This window comes from Corvus brachyrhynchos, unplaced genomic scaffold (genome assembly GCF_000691975.1).
Source record: "Corvus brachyrhynchos isolate BGI_N302 unplaced genomic scaffold, ASM69197v1 scaffold381, whole genome shotgun sequence".
NCBI lineage: Eukaryota > Metazoa > Chordata > Aves > Passeriformes > Corvidae > Corvus > Corvus brachyrhynchos.
Genome location: NW_008236219.1, coordinates 303,252 through 313,637, shown reverse-complemented (window position 1 = coordinate 313,637; position 10,386 = coordinate 303,252). Strand labels below are relative to the sequence as shown.

The following is a 10,386-nucleotide window of genomic DNA, read 5'->3' as shown; positions in this document are numbered from 1 at the left end:
TACCTGCCCGTTCAGGGATGACCCCCCCCTCCGCCCCCCACCCGCACCGGTCCGGCCGCTGCCGGGTCCCGTCGTCTTCTGCGCCCCAGGGACTGGGTGTTGTGAGCTCCCGCTGAACTCGAAGGTAGTAAAATACTGGCTTCGATGTCCTAGACAAGCTGTGGATGCCTGTTCAAGGCCAGGTTGAATCGGGCTCGGAGCAACTTGGTCTAGGAGGTGTTCCTGCCCATGGCAGGGGGTTGGGACTGAACAAGCTTTAAGGTCCTGATCAACCCACACGATTCTGTGGTTCTGTGATTCTGCTTGTGGGTTTTCTTTGGTGCATGTGTTCCCCAAACTGCTGGAGAGCTGGTCACTGCTGCCTAATGCTCTGATGATTCAGTTTATCCCACAGCAAGTTCCTCTCTTCGAGTTTCTAGTTGCTTGTAATTCTGCCAGCTTTAGTTGTTTGAGCTGAAAATGTTCTGACCTGGGTGACTGCCTCAGCTTGGCTTTCCTTTCTATATTCATTTATTTTCTTCCATCCAAGAAGGAGGCAGGGACTGACCCTTGGCTCTCAGATGGCCATAGTTCTGGTGCCCTTTCCTTGGAACAGCACTGCCTGCCCAGCATCCTTCTTAACTCCAGCAAGGAATTTATATCTGGGAAGGGAGAACAGATTTTGCAAAGATCTGTTGCCCAAGCATAAGCTGATTTGCACAAATTATAATAAACTATAAATTTAATTTCCTTCTGTTCTGTCATGTATTGATTGTAGTTCTGGTACACACTGCTGCTGGTGGAGCCAGAGTGTGAAGAAAAGGTCAGGAATCTGAAGAGGGTGAGTAATTAATGTGGGTTTAGCTCACACCATGGCATTGTGTGAGCTGGGGACTGGGATAAGGGGATAATGTTGAGGTTGGACTAAGACTACACTATAAGTTGCTGAGGATGGAGACCAGTGAGGACAGGGTCTCCCCACAGGTAGCTGCTGTGGAGCTCAGTGCCCCAGGCTTTACCCTGGCCTTGGCAGATGAAATTAAGTTTGTTCGTCTAGCAACTGCTGTGATCTTTGTTTTCCTTTTGAGAGCAGAGCCTTCAATATGTAGCAGCTGAGGCCATGCTTAGGACTTGCCTTTGCACCAGCCCAGCTTTAAGTTAGTGAAGAGCAAGTAACATCCTTCAGCTTCCCCTGCAAAGGGCTGCTGGAGCAGGCAAAAATGGGTGGTGCAGCTGGGAGCAGATCCACTACAGCTAAGGATGTGTTTGGAAAGGCAGGCTGTGTTCAGCCCATACTCATGCTGCTATGTGTTCATATGTTCACATTTGCTTGTTTTTAAACTGTGTGGTGGCCTCAGGCATGCACCTGGCCCAGGTAACCTGCAGGCACTGAGAGGGCTGGAGCCAAGCTATAGGGCCAGACAAACACTTTGGGCAGTGGCTGGGTGAAAGATGCTCAGGCATCCCTGTCCTAGGCTTGTGCGTATTGCTCAGGAGCTGGGATGGAGGGTGCTCTAGAAGCAGCAGTTGGAGAACTTGGCTGTCTCCAGAGCCGAGCCTGGTTGCAGGGTGCTTGGTGGTGATGGTGCAGGCAGGAGCAACACCTGAGGAGAAGCTCTTTCAGAACTGCTGAGTGGTCAGAGCAGCCACAGAGCTGATCTTTGGGTGTGTAAAGTGCTTGTTGATATCTTTTGGAAATTAGGTGGTGTAGGTCAGTCAGTAGAACTGGAAAATATTATTGTTACTGTGCTGTCTCAGATCAGGAAATGAGACTGCCGTGCCCAGCCCTGGCATTGCAGAAGAAGTATTCTGGCAGTGTGTATCTTGGAAGAGCTGGTGAGATGATGCAGTTTGTCTCTGAGCAGGGTTTTACCAGCACAGAGAAATCACCAGGCTTGGGCAGTTCAGAGAAACAGTGTAAGCAAGTGAGCACCCTTTGGCTGCTGCAGGGAATGCGGCAAGGAACAGCACAGACACATTGATGTTGCCTGTGTGTCTTGTAATGATCATTGGGGGATTTCAATGTTCAGAGTCTGCATTTGTGACCATGGTTCTGTTGTTTCTCCATCAAAACCTTGCTCCCAAGGGAAACTACTTGAGCCCATTATGATTCTGTACCTAAAGATACAATTTCATCACTGGGAAAAGTGCATGAGCTCTGACACTGGAAATGCTGGCTAAGTATGGCCCATGGGTGCTTGTTCAGCTTATCAAGTCTTGGACACTGACACCAGTTTATGCTACGGAGAGCTGAGCACGCTGCACTGGGATCAGGGCACACTGGTGAAGAGCTAAATTTTCAGCTCTGTCAAGGAGCATCCTTCCTCCACTTCTCCCCCAGGAATAAGCCCAGACTTGCAGTCTCTTTCCCTTTTTTTTCAAAATTGCCCTGGGTACAGTGGGGGGGACAGTGCATAGGAGTCGTGGGTGGGGTTTAGTCTCTGTGTTGAAAACACCCAGGTGCCAGAACCCTCACCACAAATGCCCTTTCTTATCTTCTGCTTTCTGTTTTGCAAACATGCCACAGACTGGACTGCTTTTATGATTAACTTGCTGCTTCAAAGCAAATACTGTGTGCTAATACACACATAAAACTGGCTCTATTTCTGCTTTTTGCATTGAGGTGTAGATTTTTTGTGTAATAATCCGACTGGGTTACTTCAGAAAAGCCTTCAGAGCAGAAATGTTTATTCAAAACCACAGCTCCCAGCACACCAGCATGACCAACCTCTGTCCTGGCTGGCAGCCTGCAAGGGGGCCAGGCAGGAGTTCCCAGGACACCTCCAAAATAGGTCCCATGCAGCCAGCAGACTCCATGAGGATTTCTCCTGGTCCCTCCGTGCAGGCTGGGGAGGAGCAGGGACTCTGGAATTGTCCCAACAGCTCACAGCTCTCTGCCTCTAGAGCAATGCATCTCCATGGGTGGCTGCAGAAGTGCTGGCTCCCTCTGGGCTGTCACTCCCTGCCCTCTGCCAGATCCTGATCCAGCCATATCTCAGTGATCTAGAAAACTTCAAGGACTTTCATGCAAGTTGTAAAAACGTTTATCTTTGGTGATTATCCTTGTAATGTGTCCTCTCCTGGTGCTGCTCTCTGCCTACCCACCGCAACTGCTTCAACATCCACTTTGAGCTCAAGCTGAGTGTGCTATGCTCCACTGAGTCTTCACTGACTCTAAATCAGCTTCAAGTATCCCATTTAGCCCACAATACCTATGCAGAGTCAAGCGTGCCCCAAACTGTGTGACTGAAGGCAGCGTGTAGCCACAGCTCCACTCTCGGATGTGCAGGGCACCTTTAGCCATGTTCTCAGGGCTGAGGTAAGGTATCGGGTTTCCCGCAAAAGGGCATGGGAGGCGAGATTAGTGTGGGACAATGTGCTTTCTGCTCTGGGCTTTTGGCCATTCCTCAGCACATTCTACAAGAACCTCAGTTCTGCTGGGGAGTCCCGAGGTGTGGGGATGCACAGGACAGGGACCTTCCTGCCCCCCAGTGCTGATTCCAGTGCTCCCGCTGCAGGTAAATGCTTTTTTATTGGATGACTTCTCTTCTGGCCTGGAATTTCATAGGGAAGCCCACGTGAGGGGAGGCTGGAAGGAGGGGGTGGAAGGTGTGTCCTGTGTGGAGGCGAGCTGTGCATTCCTCTGGGAACTGCAGAGGGCAGTGGCGCCCACGGGACCTGCAGGTGGCCCTGGGTGCTGGAGGAGCTGCCCCAAAGCAACCCAAGGCAAGCCGGGAGGAGTTCCCAAACCTCCACCTGTCAGCCCCTTCCTCACCCCCACCCCAGTTCCCAAAACCTAGACATGGGTCCATTTTGGTTTTGTCCATTTTTTTTTCCTCTGGAAGCCAAAATCATCCTCCAGCAGTGGCTTTGAGCTGTTGGATGGGTGTTACATCTCCCAAGTTGGGGCCTTTCTACAGGTTGCAAGTCAAACCATTGGATTTACCCCTGTGTTGAGTTTATCCCCAGGGTTCTAGGTCAAGTTCAGGTCTGTGGTGTGACAGCAAAGACTGCAACATGGCTGAAACGAGAGATCTATAAAGACAGGAAAAACAGAACCGGCTTTGTCTCTGTGTCATTCTGGGAACAATGATGTGTGCCAGGCAGCTCTGCAGGGGTTCCCTTCATTCATGGCCCTGGAGGCCTGTGGACATCTTTGTCAGTGGCTCTGGTTCACCAGGAGTTTCAGTCTCCTGCCTCATGTTTGTCATGGCTTGTTCTCACTCTGACACCCATCCCACCCTTTCCTGTCCCATTTTGAGCTGCAGCGGCTGCTGCACTTATCACTTCACAGCAGCTATGGAGACCTGCCAGACACAGCCCTATCCTGGAGGCAGCTCAGCTACAACAGCTAAAAAAAGCAAATACAGTAATTTTTTTGAATGCTCCAGGTTTTTCAGTGAGTGTTATGGACCATTGTGGGAAAATCACTGTACACTGAGTGTAGGTAGTAACGTGTGGCCTGGAGGACCAGAGGAAACCTGGAGGGGGATTATTTGTAGAAGAGAGATGCAAACGAGGGGTTTGCAGGAGAGCAGAAGTGGGCTGGGTCTGGTAGAGAAACTGAGGTGGATTTGATTGAAGAAACAGGCAAAGGAGATGTGAGTGTCCTCCCTTGCGGAGCAGTTAAGCTGCTGCTAAAAGCACTCCGTTACTTCAGAGGAGTTTGAGTCAGTCCCGTTTGCCTTATAGAGCCTTTGCATTTATTTTAGCAAAATATGTCCACAGCTTATTCTCCCCAAGTAAACCTCTTGCAGCTGAAACCTTGTCGCTGGAGAAAAGGGAATGCCTTGTGTGACTTTATTGACCTTCATGGTTGTGGTGAAGAGCCTCAGGGCAGCCTCTCCTCTCTTTTTACCTCTTCCAGCTATTAGGAGGGACACTTTTGGAGAGAAAGTGGTTTCATGGCTGAGATGCTCTTGTTCTAAGTGAACCCTGCTTAAGGAGACTTGTACACTAGTTATACAACTTAAATGGTGCTCATCTCCTATACAATTAATACAGTGATTAAGCTGAGTAAAGCCCACATAACTGGCTTTCCCTTACAAACACCTTGTTTTCCTTCAGCAAATTAGCATGACTGAAGGGCTGCAAAACCAGTTTTCCCAGTCTGTTTCAGGGAAGGGATCGTCTTGAATACCATATTTTCATAGCACTGTTGAGTGGATCAGAGGTGGCTGCTGACTCCTGGATATGGCTCAGTAGCTTTGTCTGCTCATGGCTCCACAGATGAAACAGATTTTTCCTGTGCACCATCTGATGGTGGAAGGCACAGAACAGGAAGATTTGGAGCTGAAAAACTTTAAACTTCTGCCTTCTTTCTTCTGGGTTTCTCATAAGACCTATTGAAATGCCACCTAAAGCATTTACCTGGTGACCTCCATGTCCTGCAAATTTAAAAAAATGTCCTTCCTGGAGACAATTAAAATATTGCTCCTTCCTGGGGAATGTGGGCTGTGAGCCTTGGAAATTAAAGATGCACGGGTCCTGGGCTTCATCCTTCCCCAGTCCTGCTGAGCCATAATGCTGAGGGACAGGCTGCATGGTCCTGCCAGCATCGGTGTGTGGGCCTGGGCAGCCTGCTAATTACAGCCTGCTAGTTACCTGCTTGTCATTATTGAGGCAGTGACACCTGCTGATGGGAAGAACTGAACTGGCCTTTCTGGAAGCCTGAAATTGATTTTAATGTGGTGTCAATGTGCCTTTAATTTATTAGACTATCACTATCCTTGCCTGTCTGGACCAAGCCTGTGAAAAGCTGCAGGAATATGTGTCCTCAGGAGCCCAAATCCTGCTGCCATCCTTTATTTCTTGAGGGGTGATGTAATATTGTCATGGCATGAGGTTAGTGATGATGGAGGTGGCTGGAGCCGATAAAGCTGAACTGGTTCTATGCCCCTGAATGAGAAGGGTAACTGCAAGCTCCAGAAAAGAAAGCAGGCAGGCATTTTAATTCCAAGTGAGTTATTTGCATGGGGCAATGTTCCTTTGCTGGGAGAGTGTTGCCACGTCTTCCAGCAAAGTCAGTGGAGGATGGACCAGTTCCCCCAGCCCTGTTTGCATCCTAGGCAATGCCGTGGCTGCTGCTCCCTCCGAGGGAATTTAACTGAGCAGTGGAGAAAACAACTGTGTTTGTGCTAAGATAATGCAATGAACAAGAGATAAGATAGAGAAATGGATTGTCTTATCTGCTCAACCCTTGGAGTTCAGCCCCCGGGAGAAGCCAGAATGGGTGCAGAGGAGGAGCCCAAGTCAGGGACAGTCCTGCTTGATTTCTTCTCTTCACTACCATACGCCAATTTTCTCATGCTCGTATTTTTCCCTCCCTTAGAGGAAAGAAAAGGCACAGCCAAAAGCCTTCTTGAGGAGGTCAGTAAACATGGCTGCAACCACTCCATTCTAAAAGTTGCTTTTTTGAAACAATAAACAGCACTGCATAAAATAGCTGACACTTCCCATGCAGCTGTTGCATCATCTTCCTCTGGACAAGATAAAATTGTAGTTTGGGACAGCCTGATGATAACAAGCATCAATATGGGAGGTCCCTCAGCACATAAAGGAGCTTTGGAGGAGCTGTCTCAAACAGAGCTTTAATTTATATCAAATACACAGTGCAGATAAAACCAGCTCCTGCTGTGCAGAAATCAGGGCAGTGACTGTCCCCCTGGGCTGGGCACTGGTGAGGCCACACCCCAAACCCTGGGTTCAGTTTTGGGCCCCTTGTGACAAGAAGGACATTGAGGGGCTGAAGTGTTTCCAGAGAAGGGCAACAGAGCTGGGGAAGGGCCTGGAGCATAAGTCTGATGAGGAGCAGCTGAGGGAGCTGTGGTGGGCTCAGCCTGGATAAAAGGAGGCTCAGGGGGGACCTTCTCACTCTCCACAACTCCCTGACAGGAGGTTGGAGCCATGTGGGGATCGGTCTCTGCTCCCAGGTAATAAGTGATAGAAAAGAGGAAATAGCCTCAAACTTGAGGAGGTTTAGGTTGGATATTAGGAAAAATGTCTTCACAGAGAGGACTACCAAGCCCTCTTTGGGCTCCTGAGGACACTCATTCCTGCAGCTTTTCATGGGCTTAGTCCAGACAGGCAAGGATAGTGATAGTCTAATAAATTAAAGGCCTGCATCCCTGGTGCTCATCCCTCCCATGCATCCAGCATTTTATTTGGAGCAGCCACTGTTTGCGGTGCCGAGTCACAGCTGCTATTTAAGGCACTGACACCCCAAGTGAATTTCACAGCTGGGAAATTACTTTTATGTTTGCAGACAGGTTTGAGTGGTGAGCCATCCCTTTTCTCTTTGAAATCCCCTCTTTCCTGGTTGGGTGTAGCCTAAAGGAGATAGAGCAAAGTCCTGGTTTCACCCAGGTGGAGAGGAGCTTTGCCGCTACAGTACAGCCCTCCCTGTGGCTTCCTCTGCGGGAAGCACTCAAGATGACCCATAAGCTTTCCTCTTTTCTTCTGTGAGAAAAACATTCCCTAAGTGCTTTTCCTCCTGTTCAGCAGATTATTTAACTTGTTGATTCTTAGCCCATTTTACATGAGGTTTTGAGTTCTGCCCTAAGTACAGCATTCAGTGCCTGCTCCAGCAAAACCAGGCCTGTTTTTGATTGCAGAACGCATCAGTAGCCCAGGGTTTGTTTGTTGTTTGAGGAGAATGGAGGGTGCTGTTTCCCAGCCAGTATAAACTGGATTGAGACAGTTTTAGGAAAAAAGAAGTATATCTATTTGTTCAAGTATATCTTCCTCTGTAATTTATCTTGTCTGCTCTCCTTTGTTTAGAACTAAGAATTTACATGGAGAAAGGGACAAAAAAGACTATGTGAGTGTTCAGTGGTAGGATATTTCTCTTTTATAGTCATCAAACCTGCTTGATAATGTCTGTTCTTTTGCCTTGGAAACATCATGGGAAAGAGAAAAAAAATCCCTGGTGGCTAACACTATTTTTTGTGCAAGTAATACAGTTGGAGTATAGATAAGATTTTGGATTGGGAGTTGTGTCTGTAACTGTTGCTCACTGTACACTGTGGGCTGTAGGAGTCCTGGTCCTGGGTCTCCATGTCAAGGCAGAGGTACACTGTTCCCCTTCTCCCTGTGCCTTGCTTTCCATTAGAGGGCATTTGGGCTGAACAGGAGCATCCAGCTCTTCATGACAGCTAGAGACACAGAGTCAGGCTTGCTAGACCACCTTGTAAATACACTCAAGCTCAAGGCTGGATGACTTGGCAGACCTATGTGTTTCTGACCCTGAGCATATCTAGGATGAGTTCTGCCTTCCCAATGTGCTGTACTGGCTCCATCACTGGAGTCAGGCTGGTGCTGCTGGTGCAGGTTGGGCACAGGTGTTGGCTGCACTGGGCTGGGGACCCTTGGGCTATTTTGAGCCTGATGAAGGTGAGCCCAAGAACATGACTGTATTATGGCCTTGAGCAGGAAGGATTGTAGCTTTCAAGTGAGTTTTTTGTTTGTTAGGGCTTGTAATGTTGACATATTTGATTTGGACCTATTTGCAAAAGTGTCTGGTTTCCTCCTGGCACTAGCATTTCTAAGGACAGATTGCATTGCAGTGCAGAGATAGCCCTGAGGACCCGAGTCTGTGTTAGCAGAAGCTTTCCTTTGTTAGTGTTGTGTTCTTGGAAGACACACCCTGCTAAGGAAAGAAAAATCGAAGATTAAAAAAATAGGAGCAGTATTCTGTGTTGCCTTTAGTTCTGGTTTGAAGCTGATCAGCAAATGTAAAAGTTGGAGAGGGTCTCCTGACAAGGGCCTGGAGTAACAGGACAAGGGGCAAAATGGCTTCAAACTGGCAGAGGGCAGAGGTTTATTGAATATATACAAGAAATTCTTCCTTGAGAGGGTAGTGAGGCATTGGCACAGGTTGCTCAGAGAAGCTTGGAAGTTCTCAAGGCCAGGCTGTATGGGGCTTGGAGCAATCTGGTCTAGTGGAAGGTGTCCCTGCCTATGGAAGGGGGGTTGGAACATGATGAGCTTTAAGATCCCTTCCAACCCAAACCATTCTGTGTTTATGCCACTTTGATGATGATGAAAGCACAGAGAGCTGGCAGGAGGCAGGCGAGGTGATAAACCTGGGGTTACTGCTGCTGGGTCATTGATTCCTGCTCTCATGATCTGGTTGTTACTGGGGCTGTATCTTGAAGTATGTAATCAAATCCTCTAGTTTCAGTGTAACTTGGGAAACCTAGCAATAAGGGAATGAGAAATAACTCAGTGCATGCAGGGTGCTGGAGCTATTTGTTTGTGCCTGTAACACAACAGGTCAGCAGAACCCCAGTGCTGTCACTGTCACACCAGCTGTGCTGTGGAAGCCTGGACACAGAGGCTGCTTTAAGCAAGAATGAGACACCCCAGGAATAAATCCTGTGGTGTGAAGGAACAAACCCAACCTCAAGGATCAGGGTTACCGTGTTGGGGAGTGTCCATGGTGGCTTTAAACCTGCCGGGGTGGGGAGCCATGCAAAGGGTCACTGTGCCATAAATAGGGAACTACGATGTGCTGTGTGAACCTTGAGTCATCAGAATGTAAAATATTGCTTCCCGTAGATCAGGGTGAAGTAGCAGAGACATGCAGAGCTGAGGGGTGAACAGGCTGGGGCAGGGAGGGCACTGTTTTGGTGTGGTCTGGATAAAGAAACAACTCAGCCCAAAGCGAGGTACAAATGTGTACCCATGTGCAAGAAAATGGCAAAGCTAAAGTACTTTACTACTCACAGAAAGCTGCAGCAGTGTTTAACCCACTGAAAATTAAAAATACCACCAAGGGAACTCTTCTGAAATGAAAATAATGGCTGCAAGTAAACAGCTTCATCAAAAACTCAGGTTTTTGCTAAAAATCCCCCAGATTGGCAGGAAAGTTTTGGCTTGTCCTTGTGCTTACACAGTGAAGTGAGCGGAGTGCTTCATAGCTGATTAGTTGCAGCCTGAAAGCAATCATAATTTTGGCTTCTGGACTGCATACAAAAAAAATTACTCTGATATCCAGGTATTATAAAATAAACTCATAAAAATTTGAACCATCTTGCTAAATGAATTGTGTTGTAAAGCATGATAAGTTGCTAATGGAGATGTATTTGATTTAATTATGATTATTTAACAAACCTGGCTAGCACTTTAGTTTTGCAGTTGTGTTACAGCCAATATTTCCTAGAGTTATTTAAATAAATTAGCTTTAATTTAATTTTACTAGCTTAACCCTGTAATAACCATTCCAGTTGCCATGTGAAGCATCTTTTCTGTCCCAGACTCCAGTGACAGGAAGCAATGATCCAAGAAATTCTGACTTCTAGGCAGTGAGGGGGAAATAAAGCCCACTGTTTTAAGTCTCTAACAACCTGTGCAACATAATAAATTCAAAAAGGGATATTCATCTGGGACACCTCCTGAGGTACTTAG

At 47.7% G+C, this 10,386-nt stretch overlaps 1 long non-coding RNA gene across 1 annotated transcript in view; it reads left to right on the top strand.

Annotated features, from left to right (window-relative positions):
* The first annotated feature begins 6 nt into the window (after window positions 1-6).
* The window catches only part of LOC108449772, a 17,470-nt gene continuing 7,090 nt past the window's right edge, over window positions 7-10,386 (top strand). Inside the window, exons 1-2 of the long non-coding RNA XR_001866058.1 lie at window positions 7-124; window positions 758-820. This is a non-coding gene — a long non-coding RNA (uncharacterized LOC108449772). The remainder of the gene's footprint in view (window positions 125-757; window positions 821-10,386) is intronic.